Source organism: Geospiza fortis, unplaced genomic scaffold, assembly GCF_000277835.1.
Source record: "Geospiza fortis unplaced genomic scaffold, GeoFor_1.0 scaffold104, whole genome shotgun sequence".
NCBI classification, from domain to species: domain Eukaryota; kingdom Metazoa; phylum Chordata; class Aves; order Passeriformes; family Thraupidae; genus Geospiza; species Geospiza fortis.
Window position 1 is genome coordinate 5,930,679 of NW_005054325.1, and position 14,234 is coordinate 5,944,912.

At 42.5% G+C, this 14,234-nt stretch overlaps 1 protein-coding gene across 2 annotated transcripts in view; it reads right to left on the minus strand.

Annotated features, from left to right (window-relative positions):
* ATXN1 (ataxin 1) overlaps window positions 1-14,234 on the minus strand; it is a 155,504-nt gene that overhangs the window by 69,837 nt on the left and 71,433 nt on the right. The gene's annotated exons all lie outside the window — the stretch shown is intronic.

Below are 14,234 nucleotides of genomic sequence, written 5' to 3' on the forward strand. Positions count from 1 at the left end.
AATCAGCCAATACAAAAAAGGCTCAGTCACACTGCTTCAGATAAACCCAAACATCTCAGAGTGTCAGTGCCTGTCCAGAGCACATTTTCTCTGCTTTTGGGTTTGACATATCATGTGGGCAGCTTCTCTAGAGAATCTCCAAGCATACACTGAAGGAACAGTCAATTACCAGTATATCCACTTACTGCTGATTCCATCCCTAGTGTTATAGCCAACATCACAAGTGAGTTAGACAGAATTATGTAAGATAGTATCTCGGGCAACTTAAGGGAATTTTTAAAAAGTGAAAATTAGGCTGAATGTTATAAGACTTGTTAACAAGTCCTTGAGGGAAGTGGAGGAAACCATGAGGTCTGGACACTGGGAACTTAATAAGGCAAACGCCTTAAAAATGCGTTGCAGTGACCTGTCCCACCCTGTCAGGAAAACAGACATGGCATGAAGCACATAAATAGGTGTTCTGCACCTCTTGCTTCAATGCAAACAGGAGGTACATGAACATAAAGCAAAAATAATAACAGACAAGCTAATAGACAAAAATCTGAAACAGATTCAGACACTATTTGCAGGCTGTAAATTCCCTTTGATTCAAAGATGGGATTTTCAACCAGAAGTTAGAGGTGTCCTTTCTGGACTAATTAGTCTGTTCACTGTACAACAGCCCAGGCTATATCCACTATCATCCAAAATGACTGCAAAGATAGGTGGATTTGGAAGCCAAGGTGCACATTGTCTGAAACCTCCATTCTCCACGCAAACATAAATGTGCACATTATGATTTCTTTTGTTTGGAGCATCCTTTTGTTACACTTATGTACTCAAATGCCCAGCCAAAATGGGCTTTGACTTCTAAAGCCACAGCAGTAATAGTATGTTCAACACAAGAGATTCTTATTAAAATAGCTAAGAAGTATGTTACATTTAAATAACCCCTGAAAATTATTTCAGAGACATGTCTGATCTTGACTTTCTTTACTGAAAGCATAGCCTTAAGTCCATCAAGTCAATAAAAAGACTTGGGGACTTGAAAGCTGACTTTAGGCTACTGTTATTTTTCCATGACTGATGCTTTTCCAATCATGTTCCTTCCTGGTCACGGCTTCTCCATTTCAAAGCAACCGAACTCTTAACCTACCTAAACTAACATTGTTGAAAACAACTGATCTGAATGAAGGTAGCTTAAGAGTCTTGGTCTTCCTATAATTGCCTTTGTAGAAGCCACAGAGCCTGTGGTCAGTTGGCTACTTGCTTACCTGTCACCGCTATCCAGTGAAAGGATGCCTCTGCAAACATTCCTTGTTTAAAAAAAAAAAAAAAAAAACACAAAAACAAAATACAAACAATCTGGAAATCTCTCTTACAAAGGATAAACTTGTTCTTCCAGGACACAAGATTAATCTGATTGCTTCAAACTCCCCTGGCTTTATCTGGGTGCATAAATGAGACATCTAACTGCTGCAGCCATGTATGTCAGCCTGCCAGACACAAAGCAGAGCTAAAAACCAGCCTACCACTCTTGCATATCTTTCACATTTATTCTTTCAGCCTTGAGGATGTTTTCTTGGTTAGTCAACTTTAAATCTATCTATTGTATATACAGTATTATTTAAAAACAGCACTCAAGCGTACAAGATAAACATGTGCCCCACAGAGTTACTAAACGAGAGAATAAATTTGCATCCCTGTGAATTTACTATTGCCATGTAGCTGCCTCCAATGTACAGAACAATACAAAACCAGAGTGCTGTGCCAAGTATGTGAGAGGGCTTGTGCAGAAAAAGGCCAGTGCTCTAGAGGCACATACAGAACTGTGCAAGGGAGAAAGCAGTTACTGAAAACAGGGCCTGCCAGACATTAAATGTGCATATTGATGACAAAAAGAGAATTTTTTCATGAGAACAGGAAGGCTCTTGCACTTGGTATACGTGGGGAGAAGCTCACAGCTACAAGGAAAGAGGGCAGCTCTCAATTTGCATTCACTGCAGAAGCTAAATTTGAGCAGCAGGAAGGGGACAGAGAACAAGAGCTTTGCCAGAGGTTCCAAAAGAATCCAGAAAGATTCAGAGCTCCTTGTGGCAGAGGAACCCAGCATTGTACAGAAGAGTGAAAACATCCCAGGAACATGTGAAAATCATGTTTCAAGCAGCCAGAAACAAAAACATCTCCAGGATTTTGAATGGAAAATTCAGCCAGAGCCCTTCTAACAACACATCCCAAAGAACAGAGAGTAGGATTTGAGCTCTGCCTTCCCTCTGAATTTATTCATCTCTGCACCATTTTTGCTCTGGTGTCCTTCAACAGCCCAGCCTTGCTCCCCATCCTGCCATGCTGGCCTGGCACCTGGGCAAGGTGCGTCAGGTCCTCTAGATGCAGAGTTGGGACTCACTGCCAGTCACCATCAAGAAGAGCTACCAAGGGCAGAGCTTGGCTGTCTCTTTCCTCTCAGTGTCAACAGCAGCTCATGCCTCTCACCTCCCCTGCCTGTTGAATTTAGCTACAACAACAAAAATAATTGTAGGAATTTAATTGTCTTTGAGATTTTGCTTCCTGCAGGATTGGTGGGAATTAGCCAAGACAGTGTTATGGGGAGGGGAGGGGGGAAATGGGGGTGGGCAATCATCACCACCATGCACACCTCATGTCCTTGGAATCCAAACTAAAACACCCAGGCTCTTGAGCAGAAATACTCATGAAAACATTTCATAATGCTTTATGAAGGAGTGATATCAGTATAATTATCTGCATTTTATGGCTGCAGCACTGACTGGTCATGACACGCCTCAAGTCACCCATCAGATAACTATTCCTTCTGGTTCTGCCACTGTGTCTCCTGACTGCATGTCAGTGCCTTACCAGTGGAATCATCCCAAACCACAGGTTGCACAGGAGGAAAGGGCTGCTGGAGTTAATATATTAGTATCTAAACACCAGCTATTCCATTTGCAGGCAGGACAGAGGAAAAAAAATTATAAAGGTATGATAAAAACCATGAAATGCAATTCTCTGTCCAAAAGGCAAGATCCGCCTTTAACAGGTTCAGTGCACTTAAATTGTAGATGCATTTAATGAAATTAAGGTAACATAAGACAAAACTGTGTGCTTAAATTAAGAACCAAAGGAGTATCTCAAAGAAGACTGAACAAGAGAGAATATTTGAAACTCCAGCTTTCTAATTGGGTGTCTTCTCAAACTCCTGGAGCCCCCACTCTTAAAAAACCCATAATGTTTCCTCTGCTCTTCAAATCCATCCACGGATAACACTATAAAATCAAACTTTACCAGAGCTGAATTTCTACCATTTTCCTTTGTTCTCTTTCAATGTAAAAGAATAAAGTAACTGGCAGTTGCTCAAGAATAATTTAAATTATTCCTTATTTATTAAAAAAAAAGTCTCTTATTTTATCCCTTAGGTTTCGAATTCTTCACATCAGAATTAATTCTTACAAAGGGAGGAATGTTCCTATCATTGTAAGATGAATCTAAAAACAATTAGAAAATAAGAAGACAGGAATTATTGAATGAACTTTTTACTGCAAGAAGTGATATGAAAGTGCAGCATGAATAGTTGGTTTATTTCTCTAATTGCATATCTTTCTCTGTATCTCCTCCTTTCTTACTGTTTTCAGGTAAAGATCAAGGATACAATTTCTTCCCTATTCCACCATAAAACTGGAGTCAAGTAATGCCCAGCAAGTCTTGATCTCTGCCATCAGTCTCCTACCTGCTGTCAGCCTGTCTGACATCCGTGGGCAGGAAATGCCTCAAACTGTATTCCATAAACTGTCCCACACTGCTGCTATGACTAGTCTTAAGACTGATGGTCCTCATAGGCAATCGCATTTCTAGTGACAACTGTGTGAGATGAAAGGCTTTGCAGTGTTTGTTTTGAGTTGCTGCATTGCTACCACTACAAGTTACTGCATATTAATGCAGTGTCAAAAGAAGTACCATGTTGTGATGTCAGGACACAGCCTTGCCCTCATTTTGTAACCTCCTCTATTGAGGCATCAAATTATACTTCCTGGACCACCTTTGAACTGGATTAAAATAAATCAAGTGAAAGGACGCTGTCAGAAAGGAAAGACTTAAGAACACATGGGAACAGTTCCCCAAAAGAATGTTCCTCTCACTCTGCTACAAACATGTCCATATGCATTCTGATCAGGCAGGTAGGCTGGGTTAGAGCCACATGTAGCATCTTGGAGGGTCACACACTGTTTAGATAAGGCAGTGGTCTGACTAAGAGCCATGAGAAAGCCTCCTACAGTCTCTGTTCCAGTAAGATGGTTTACAGACAAACAATCATCAATCTGCAACTCCTCATCCCCCACACCATCCTCGCCAAAACAGAAATGGAAAGTACAAAAAAAACCCCATAGAACCAAGAAGAGGCACTTTAGTATGACAAATCTTATCTTTTCTAAACCAAATCACTTGGGTTTTCCAGCACAATACAGGCACTGAGACCAAACCCATCTGAGTGTAATTTCAGTTTCAGCTACACTGATAATGCCAACTTTGCACAACCACAATCAAAGTTTATTGCACTCTTCACAACATTTTGAAGTCCTGAAGGAACATATAAATAGAAATGCCTTCACTGAGCTTAAGTACATTGTCATAACCCTTAAAATACCAATCATAATTAAATTAAGGACCATTTATCCTACTTCCAATTGCTTTCCCAAAGAAGCAGTCACCAGTACTTTACATATTACCTTTAGCACTGGTCTCATCAAACAAGCGGGTTTGTATTGGCATGGTGGTTTCCCTCTTTGACCAAGGATAAACACCATTCCCTACTGCTTCAAGGCTGCAGCCCTGACATGCCAGACAGCTTAAAAGCATGCAGAAGTTAACAAGCAGGCTCAGGGTTCAAGCTTGTAAGAGAAAAAACAGCTACTTCAGGTCTTCAGAATGGGGGCCATGGGTTGCAAACACTGGCATTCATCTCCTGCCACTGGTAGTGCAGTGCTCTTCCTCCCGCTGCTTCCCACTTCCAATTTCAGTGCAGTCATTTCAGTGAACAAAGCTCTTCCTGCTCCTTCAAACCATTTTTATGCATTTAATTGGTGCAGATCTGGGAGCAAAATGAAATCTGCCAGTCTCAACCTGACCAAGGAGCAGCATTAAATCTGGAATTCTGATTGACTTGTCCTGTTATGATGCTCCTGGCAAGCTCTTAATAGGCAGCTTGACTGAAACCAGTAACTAAGTCATGATTTAAAACTAGTGAAATACCTGCACTGCAGTGAAAAATTATGTACACACTGATTTCATGTGTGGTTTATACAAAAGAGACTTCCTCTAGAAAATGTGGAGTACAGCTCATTCTGAATCTACTGTGTCTTATACATGCGCCAGGGGGTGCAGAGCCAGCACACATCCGTTTGCAGGAACAAAACATATCCCTCTAGTACTAGACACACTGAGCCAGTGTTTACACACTGATCTGCTAATAAGGAGACCCGGGAATTCCAGAACACAAGATTTATATTTATTGCTATTTTACATTGCCGCAGAATGTGCCAAGTTTGGGCACTTTAAATGATGAGGGCTGCTATTGCACATTCCCTTATCAGTCTTTCACACAACTGCGTTACTGAAGCATCCTGATAAGAATGTCTAAAATGTCTGCTATGTTTTAAAACAGCAAACTCTTCCTTTTCAGCTCTGACCCAGCCATTTCAGTCAACAAAGTGCTTTCTAGTTTTTCAAAACACTTTCTACTCACTTAATGATTGAGATCATACTGACTGTCTTAGAAACTGCAACTCCCCAAAATAATCCAGCACAGCTATTTATTCGCAGCTTGACGTGGTATTTTGAGGGCTACTATTTCACAAGATGGAATGAAACATGAACATCCATCTTTTGACGAGATCCAAGCTCTGATCACACTTCAGAACATCACACACAGAACATTAACGCACCTTTTAAACGAAGTAAATCAGGAAACTGTGCAACTAAAAGGACCAACTTGCCATACCCAGCATATGTTTTTGCACTTGCTTTTCCATTCCCAGGCTCACTGAGATCAATGTATATATAGATAGGCATACGTGTATGTGTGTATACATACGCATTTGTTCTCAACCGCATCTCCCAGGAAAGTGCCAGTCAGAGGAAGAACAGTCAGGGAGTAAAAAGCCACTTCTACTATAATGAGTGAAAACAGTTTTATTTCTAGTCATTTTGGGATTGTCAAGGTCTCCTTTGATTGTTTCTTCTAAAACCTGTCTTCTGTAAGTCTTTGAAAAAATATTTGATAGAAAACTTAGCTGGAATTGAATGTTAAAATACTAAATTATGGAAGTCACCTATTCCTGCATTCATTTCATTCTGCAAGAACCCCACCTGGGAAGGAAGAAGGGAGAGATGGAGTGGGAAAAGAACAGCTAATTAGCAAGGTTTCACGATCTAATTCAACATGACAGCCCTTTTTCCTGTCAGTCCTGCATATACAAACAGGGTGAAAAGTCTAAGTTTTTCACACTTTTATTCCTCAGTTTCACCATTTCTGGTTGTCTGCCTTGGTACTTCTGTCCCCTCACACAATGCCCCCAACTCCCTCAGGCTCCAGAGCACCACCTCCAGAACCAGGAAAGTCATTCACATGCAACAGAATGAACAGGACCGAAGACACCCAGCAGGATGTGATTTTTCTGAGAGCAACAAGGCTACAGGCTATGAGCAGCTTAATATCTTCCCTACCACTTAGTACCTTCACTGCAGTCCCAGCAAGCCACCCAAGGCTGAGTGATGCTTGACAGCTTGTACAGTAAAACTGCCGGCAGTACCTGTGCTGGCTGCACAGCCGCTGGCACAGACTCGGGGGTTTGTGCCAAGCGGGCTCAGGCACTCGGAGGGTACACTGCAGGGCCAGGCTCTACAGACACACTTGTTGGACTCTCACCAGCAGCACCCTGCTCAGTCTAATTAGCATAACCAGAGAATATATAAGGAGAGAAGCAGGGCTAATTAGCCCGAGCAAAGCACCTTGTCAGCTTGGGAATCTGTGCAGAGGGCTTGGATGCACATATAGATGTACCCATCGTGACTGAGCCTTCCTTACTCCCTGCAGTCAGCAGGTATTTCATTATGCCCAAGAACTACTTACTGCTGAAGCAACGTATCTTGTCATGTGAGAGCAGAGTGGGGTGATTCTTCAGTTCTTAATGCTGCTTTTTTGAAGCAAAGAACTGCAGGGATCTTATATATCAATGTATGATGCTTTCTCCCATTGTGTGTGCTTAGACAGATACTCAACAGCCTTTCTTTGCATGATCTTTTTTGAGGGAAGAGGATCCTCTTATGGTTGCTGTGTATTTGTTTATTTCTATTTCCTTGTATAGCATTCTAGGTAGTTGAAAAGGAGAGGAAGAACACAATGCTGAGAATAGTTTCACTACTTCATTGTACCTTCCCTATCTCAAAATACTCTCCAGATGGAAAGAGTTTATTTGGAAGTAGGCAAGCAGAAGGCTGACTGAAGAAAAGTGATAATTACATTAGAATAATAACAAGAAAACCCGGAGCTAATGAAGCCTGACAGCTTCATTTAATTTAAGAAGAGACTTCACCCTATAATGAAGACATATAAAGCTCTACAGCCCTTTCTACGGATGCCATGAGGAGCAGCAGGACTGCTTACTAAGCCAGATCCCTTCAGCGGAACTGGTTTGACTGGTCAATGATAACAAGAAGGAAGTGCTTGTACTTATATCTCCTTCACAGCTCTGCAGGCCATCCCTCAGGTTGAATAAAGATAGTTATACAAATGTTTTAATGGTTCTGGTAAAAGTAAAAAGGATCCTGGTGATTTGCACTGTGGAATTAACGGACATGTCTTAACTCAGAAATATGCTACAAGGACCTTCCCACTTCAAAATGCAGCAGTACATGACTGAGTAACAAAGAAACATAATTTTGTCTCTTTTCCCCATAAGAATCTGACTCTTTAACAATGTCGCTTGCAGAGCACAGCTTTACAAAAAAAAAAAAAAGAAAAATAAAAAAATTAAAAAACAAACAAACAAAACAACAACAACCAAAAAAAAAAAAAACCCACAAAAAACCTCCTTTCAAACAGCATCAAATAGGCCCAAAACATTTTAACTGTGAATATTAAAAGTGTCAGCTCCTCTAGTGCTCTTCCTGTTGCTCCACCCTGAGTGTCAAACTCCTTTTTACTTCACCAGAGGTTCATGTTACCTGAAATTTCTTTTTGTCACCTATTTGCATCAGAAATGATTACTCAAGCTGTTGAGAAGATAAGTTTTATCTGCCAGAGACACAAACTACTGGGAGCTGAAGGCTTAAAGCACAATTTGCCTACTGCCTCCATTAAGGACACTTCTGTTGCAAGGAATCTCCACAGTTCTCTTTACAAATGTACCCCGTCTGGGAAGCCAACCCACATTTTGCCCAGCTTCTTTCAACTGACACAGCTTATGTAATGTTTTAGCAGGATTCATTGCAGTCCAAATGTTGGAAGTGAGACAAAGGGAATTTATAAATCACCACCCCAATTCTTACTGAAGGTTGCCTGGCACAGAAAACCACAAATAATGTTCCTCCCCTCATCTCATGCAGCCCTCACTCCCCAAACACATTTCTTCTATTACTAGTGCAAAAACTTGGTAGTAAGTTGCACTATTGCAATAAACTTTATTTGCCATTGTAGGGAGGGTTTTTCTTTTATTTAAAGAGCTGCCAAGAAAACTCATTAGAAATAAATAAAAAACAGCATCTCCGGTTTCCTTAGTCTGTCTCTAGTTCTGACACCTCAACAGGAAAAGAAGCTAAAGGCAATCCTGTCAACTTGCTTATCTTCTTCCTCTTGACCTTTGTGCCATCAGGTGCCTCTGAAACATTCATCAGTGTCTGTAGCTGGAAGCAGCTAAGCTGATTAACAACAAGAAACATAAAACTCACTGAGACGGAAACCTGATAACATCAATACACCCAGCTTGAATAAAAGTATCTGATACTCCTTCTCAAAATATGCATCCGTGGTCAACATGCCTAGCAGGCTGCAGACAAACCTGAAATAAATATGAATGAACAAGTTGTTCAGAATAATATTCTGCTAGAAAGGGCTCATGATTCCTCTTAACTAACCTACCACTATCAGCAGCCTTTCCTTTTGAATGCATGCTCCAAAGAGAAAATGGGAAAAAACCTTCTCTCTAGGAGAGCTTAATTTATATTCTCTTCTTGCTGCTGCTGCTGCCACAAACATTATCAGCTTTGAGAGAAGCATTGGCAGGTTATGAGATACTGTTAGGGTCATCATGGGCACAGCAAACCAGCTCACGAGCAATGCTAACCATCACAGCAGCACGAGAAAGCGGCAGTGAAACACAAGAAGCATAAGAAAAGTGGAAAGAAATTCTCACAGGCATGAGACACCTGTGTTTTGATCAGCTTCACCCCAAAAACAACCTGCAAATAGTAGGGCAGCTTTCATGCCATGCTATAAACCTGTGAAGGCTGGGCTTAGTTCCCAATGCTTCTTCTTGGTTTCACTGGAAGTCTCTTGGACCAAGCAGAGTTGCCAACAAGGATCAGAAATTTCTCCAGCTGGCACCACCAAGTTAAAGATAAGAAACCAAAAGCTACAGTGCTGAACTACAGGAGATGCTTTTTGTGGTCTCATGGATCACACTGGTATTGTGATCATTAAAGGCATACTTCACCTGCCTGCTTTGCTGCATTTACTCACTAGGACTGCCTGGACTTCTCTAATGCCAAATCATGAAACAAAGCTGACAGCAAAAAGCTGGGGCAGCAGTTAAAGTGACTGCCAAAGAGAAATCTGTTTGCTCAGGCAAAAGCTGTTCTCAGTCCAAACATGGGAGTCATAATCTTACAGCCATTTGCTTGGAAGACAATGAAGGGAAGGCAGAACAGACTGGGAAACTACAGCTTGCCACAGTAGAGAAGAGAACAATCTTTGTGCCCAGATTTCTTTGCTCTGCAGGGTAAGTTTTACAAAGCTGACAACCAGTAGCAACATGTAGTGGCCTCAGGCGCCATGCCTGCCTATCAAAGACTTGGATTTTAGCCCTGGAGAAATTACAGCTTCTCACTTCTCTGGAACCTATACTGGACAAGAAGAAAGCAAGAGAGTAATGAATGACCTAACAAAAAATTATTTTAATACATGGATTGCATACTATAAGCCATAAACTTAGGATTGCAGGGAGAACTGGGAGGAGATATGGAGAAAGAAAACATCATGTATTGACAGGAACACCATAGCCACAGAAGACAAAAGACAACCAGTTGGGGCTGCTACAACAGCAAAGTCACCTATTGGAGTGGTAGGGGCTAGCACACTGAATGGAAAGTATGGGTCCAGCAGATAAGCCTTGGAGACAAAAAAGGAAGCTCAGCAGTTCAGGCTGGAAAAGACAGTGAGGAAAAGGCAGCTTAGGAAATCATAATTTGAAGAGCCAGCCAGTAGGAATGTGCAGAAGAGAAAGGTAAATCCAAGGAAGCTGCAGAGATGTGAATAAAAAAGGTATTTGGTCCTCTGGAGCACTGGTGGCTTACAGCTTCATCGCTGCACATCCTTCTGCAGGACTTGAAGCCACCCTGGCCACCTTTCTGCTGGGTGGCAGGTGCAAGCAGGCATGGCCCAGCTCTCACCTGCTGTCCCTAGGTGTCCATACACTGATCATACAGGGGATCCCCCAACAAGTAAACAGCTCAGCTGCTGCTAGCTGCCAAAGCTAGCTTGCCACCCATGCAGTCTGAGGATGGCTGTGGCTTCAAGGCTGAGAGAGGGGGTGAGCTGACCTGATGCATAGAAATGCCCACCACCACCACTCACTCTGCATCTGCACAGACACACTTGCCCTGCAGGATTTCTGCAGCATCCATTTTAATCCAATGTTCAACAGCTAAAGTAAACTGCCACACTGAAGGCCCAGAGTTATGGTCAGGGACTTTTTTGAAGCCTCACAAGACTCAAACTGTTTCAGCTTCCTCTCCCAAACGACAGCCTTGAGCTGTTCTCGCCTGGCTGCCGGAAGCCTGTGACGCGAAATAAAAGCCAGGAAATATGACTTTCTGAATAAACATTTATTTGGTGAGAAATACTTCTGATTTTTTGGCAGAGAAATGGCAGAAACCTGAAGCCCTATGTATAGCATGCCTGCAGAGAGCAATTTCTATTTAAAGGGAAGCTGCAGCTGTCTGTAGCTCTTAATGAAGAATAATGCCTAGGAATAAATTACTGCTGTTTCTGAGAGACATTTCTCAAATTAAAGCGATTCTTCCCTTTTTCCCTCTCACTATAAATACCAAGTGGCATGTACTAGGCTGTTGTTTGGAAGAACGGACACATGCAGCTCTGCTCTTTTCTCAGCAGCCTGGTAATTTCCATAGAAAACCATAGGGTGATTTAGCACACGCATACCAAAGAGACACAAAAGCAGAGACATCCAGAATCATTAAGTCTGCATGTGTCAAAGCTTCCCATAGCTCTTCCAAGGTGTGTATAGCTCAGAACAGAAACCAGGCATCACTTCCAACCACACCACAAACCCGGCGTTGAGGCTCCAGGCGTGGGAGATAGCCGCTCACAGAAAACTGCCATGAAAGGCTCGCTAACCTTCCATTTCCATCACTTGCACAAGCCTCCTCCTCCCCAGGGGCTGCTGCAGCAGCAGGATGGGCAGGCAGAGAAGGTGATGCTCTGGGGAGAGGGTGTGCCTGGGCTGCAGCCAGCCTGGCCAGGCAGCTCAGGAAGCAGCACTGACATCAGCTCCAGGAGCTGTCGCTCCCAGACCCGTCGCAGCTTCACGTGCCAGGAAAAACAGCCGGCAGCCAGGGGGGAGTACATGGGAGATAGGACCCAGGGTAAAGGAAGGAAGGAGGGCCAAGGAACAGAAAAAGAAGGCAGCAGCTCAAAAATGGGATGGAACTGGGGCTAAGCCATGCGCAACCATGGTCCCCCGGGACCCTCTTCAGAGTCAGCCCTTACAGCAGTAGGTTCCCCACTGAAGGCAGGGCACAGAAAGCCTGTCTGGGCTAGAAGTGGGGATGTTTACTATCCTACCATCTGCAGTCTGCCCAAAATAACAGTTATAGATATGAGATCAACTGAACACGTTTCTGTTATTGACACATACTGGATTTAGAGATTTATTTTCCATTTCCCACAAACCGTGCCAGAGGTTTTCGCATAAGCACAGAAAAAAAAAATAATGTGAAGAAATGCCTGCGAGTGAGGAACATGAAGAGTTTATTCATTGCTCCTGTTAGAATGTGTTTGTGTGGCTAGCACTCCAAAAAAGCTGTGGCATATGTTTTCAGGATGGAAAAAAAAAACCCTCAGGATACCTACATCCTACCAGAAAAATGACAAAACCGTATGCTGTAATACACAAGGTACCCCCCGGCAAGAGCAAAGGAGCCTTGTCTCGCTTCATTTTTACCCTTACTAAAATAAACATTCCTCCTTAATGAACCCTCCTGACATCCCTTTTTCTCTCCCCAGAAGTGGAATATGGACTTGATTTGTACAAGCACTGCTATTCCAGAAATGCATTTCATCCAAATGAAGAGAGCAGGAAAAAGGAAGCGAGAAATTTGTACTGTTTAGTAAACAGGCAGTTTCTAGGTGGATACAAGACACTGGTCTCAATTTACTGCACCCCTCCCTCCTCACATCCCCCTTCCTCTGAAATTTGCCTGGGTGGCAGAAGGAGGCAGCAGAAGGGAAGAGAACAGCTACCAGTTGCAGTGGGAAAGGTTTGATCATTTTCCTCACATCTTAACATGACGACACCCTGCAAACAGGGAAGAGAGAGCAATATTTTTCAGTAAATTCACTGTGTGCCAGTACTTCCTTTCAGGAGAAACACTGTACCTCCTCACCTCTGGTATTCTTGTCTCCCTAAGAGGTTAAAGGAAAGAGGAGAGGAGGAGCCTAGATGACTGCCTCCTTCTTGCAGCAGGGTCCTCCAAGCAGAAGCCAGGTGACGAAATACACTCTCAAGGAACTGCTAAAAATCTCCCCATCACCTACAAATGATTCCTCAAAAGGAACCAGTCCTGGATGCCAGGGTAAGAGCAATTCTCAAAAACACTTTTTCCCATCCATACCTGGTAAGAAGAGTGCTGCTTTTTCTGCACTAACCCAGGCCTCCTGAGTATAATCAGGGTTTTGGCACCACAATAGCAGAACATCACACTGTGCTTTAAGAGGGTTGATTTTAAACCATTTAGGACAGAGCAGAATGCAATGATCAGACTGACAGCATCTTCAACAGATATTCCATCCCCTGCGATGGCTGATGATTGCCTCTTTCAGTTTACCTGGCTGATCTGGCACACCACATACCTTACAGGACCCACGGGATGCTCTCCTTTGGGTGAGGTGGTGCTGCTGTTGCCATCAGTGGAGGTGATTGCAACATCTTAAACAAACATCTCCTGTTATCCCAATAGCTCTGCATGCTAGGATGGTTGTATTATTATTATTATTATTATTATTATTAGTTGTTAAGGCTGTCCTCTCCTGTACTAGGATGCCAGCATGCAAAGTAAGTTCTTGTGGTTATAAAGAAGCCTTTCAAAGGGTGGGAATAAGCTGATATGGCCACACCACAGGTACATGGACAGTGAGAAGCTCCACATGTTAGAGGCCCCTTACTCATCATAATGAGCTACTAACTTGGCAGCTTAGTGGTAACTAGTAAGTAACAATTCCAAATGTTGGCTTTGTTAACTATTTCACTGTAGATCAAAGCAGGTGGGAATGGCAAGAGATGATAAAAAATTTTCAGTGTCTTCTCTAATATTTATTTTGCAACTGGTTTTTGGGAAAGCAGCACCACTTGGACTTTGTCTCAGTCTGCTTCCCAAAGCCTAACCCAAAGGGAAAAGCAGAGCAAAGGAGGGCATCCAACTCTGAGTGAGATAGAAGGCATGCCAGAAAATACAATTATATTTACTACATTATTGGAAAGTGCATAACCTAATTTGCTCCAACTGGAGCAAATCACTACTAACATCTTGAAGGACCACTGCATGCTCTGGGCATAAGAATTAAATACTAACTTGCCTAACTTGGAAATCCCCATAGTTCTTTCTTAAGAAAAAAAATAAGGATTATTCTAAAACCTGGCAGGCAGAGAACTCTTGTTTTCCTCTTTTTGTGAGAATGTTTACATTTGATCAGCATGTTTCCCCATTTCAACCCAGAAAAGCAGTGGGCT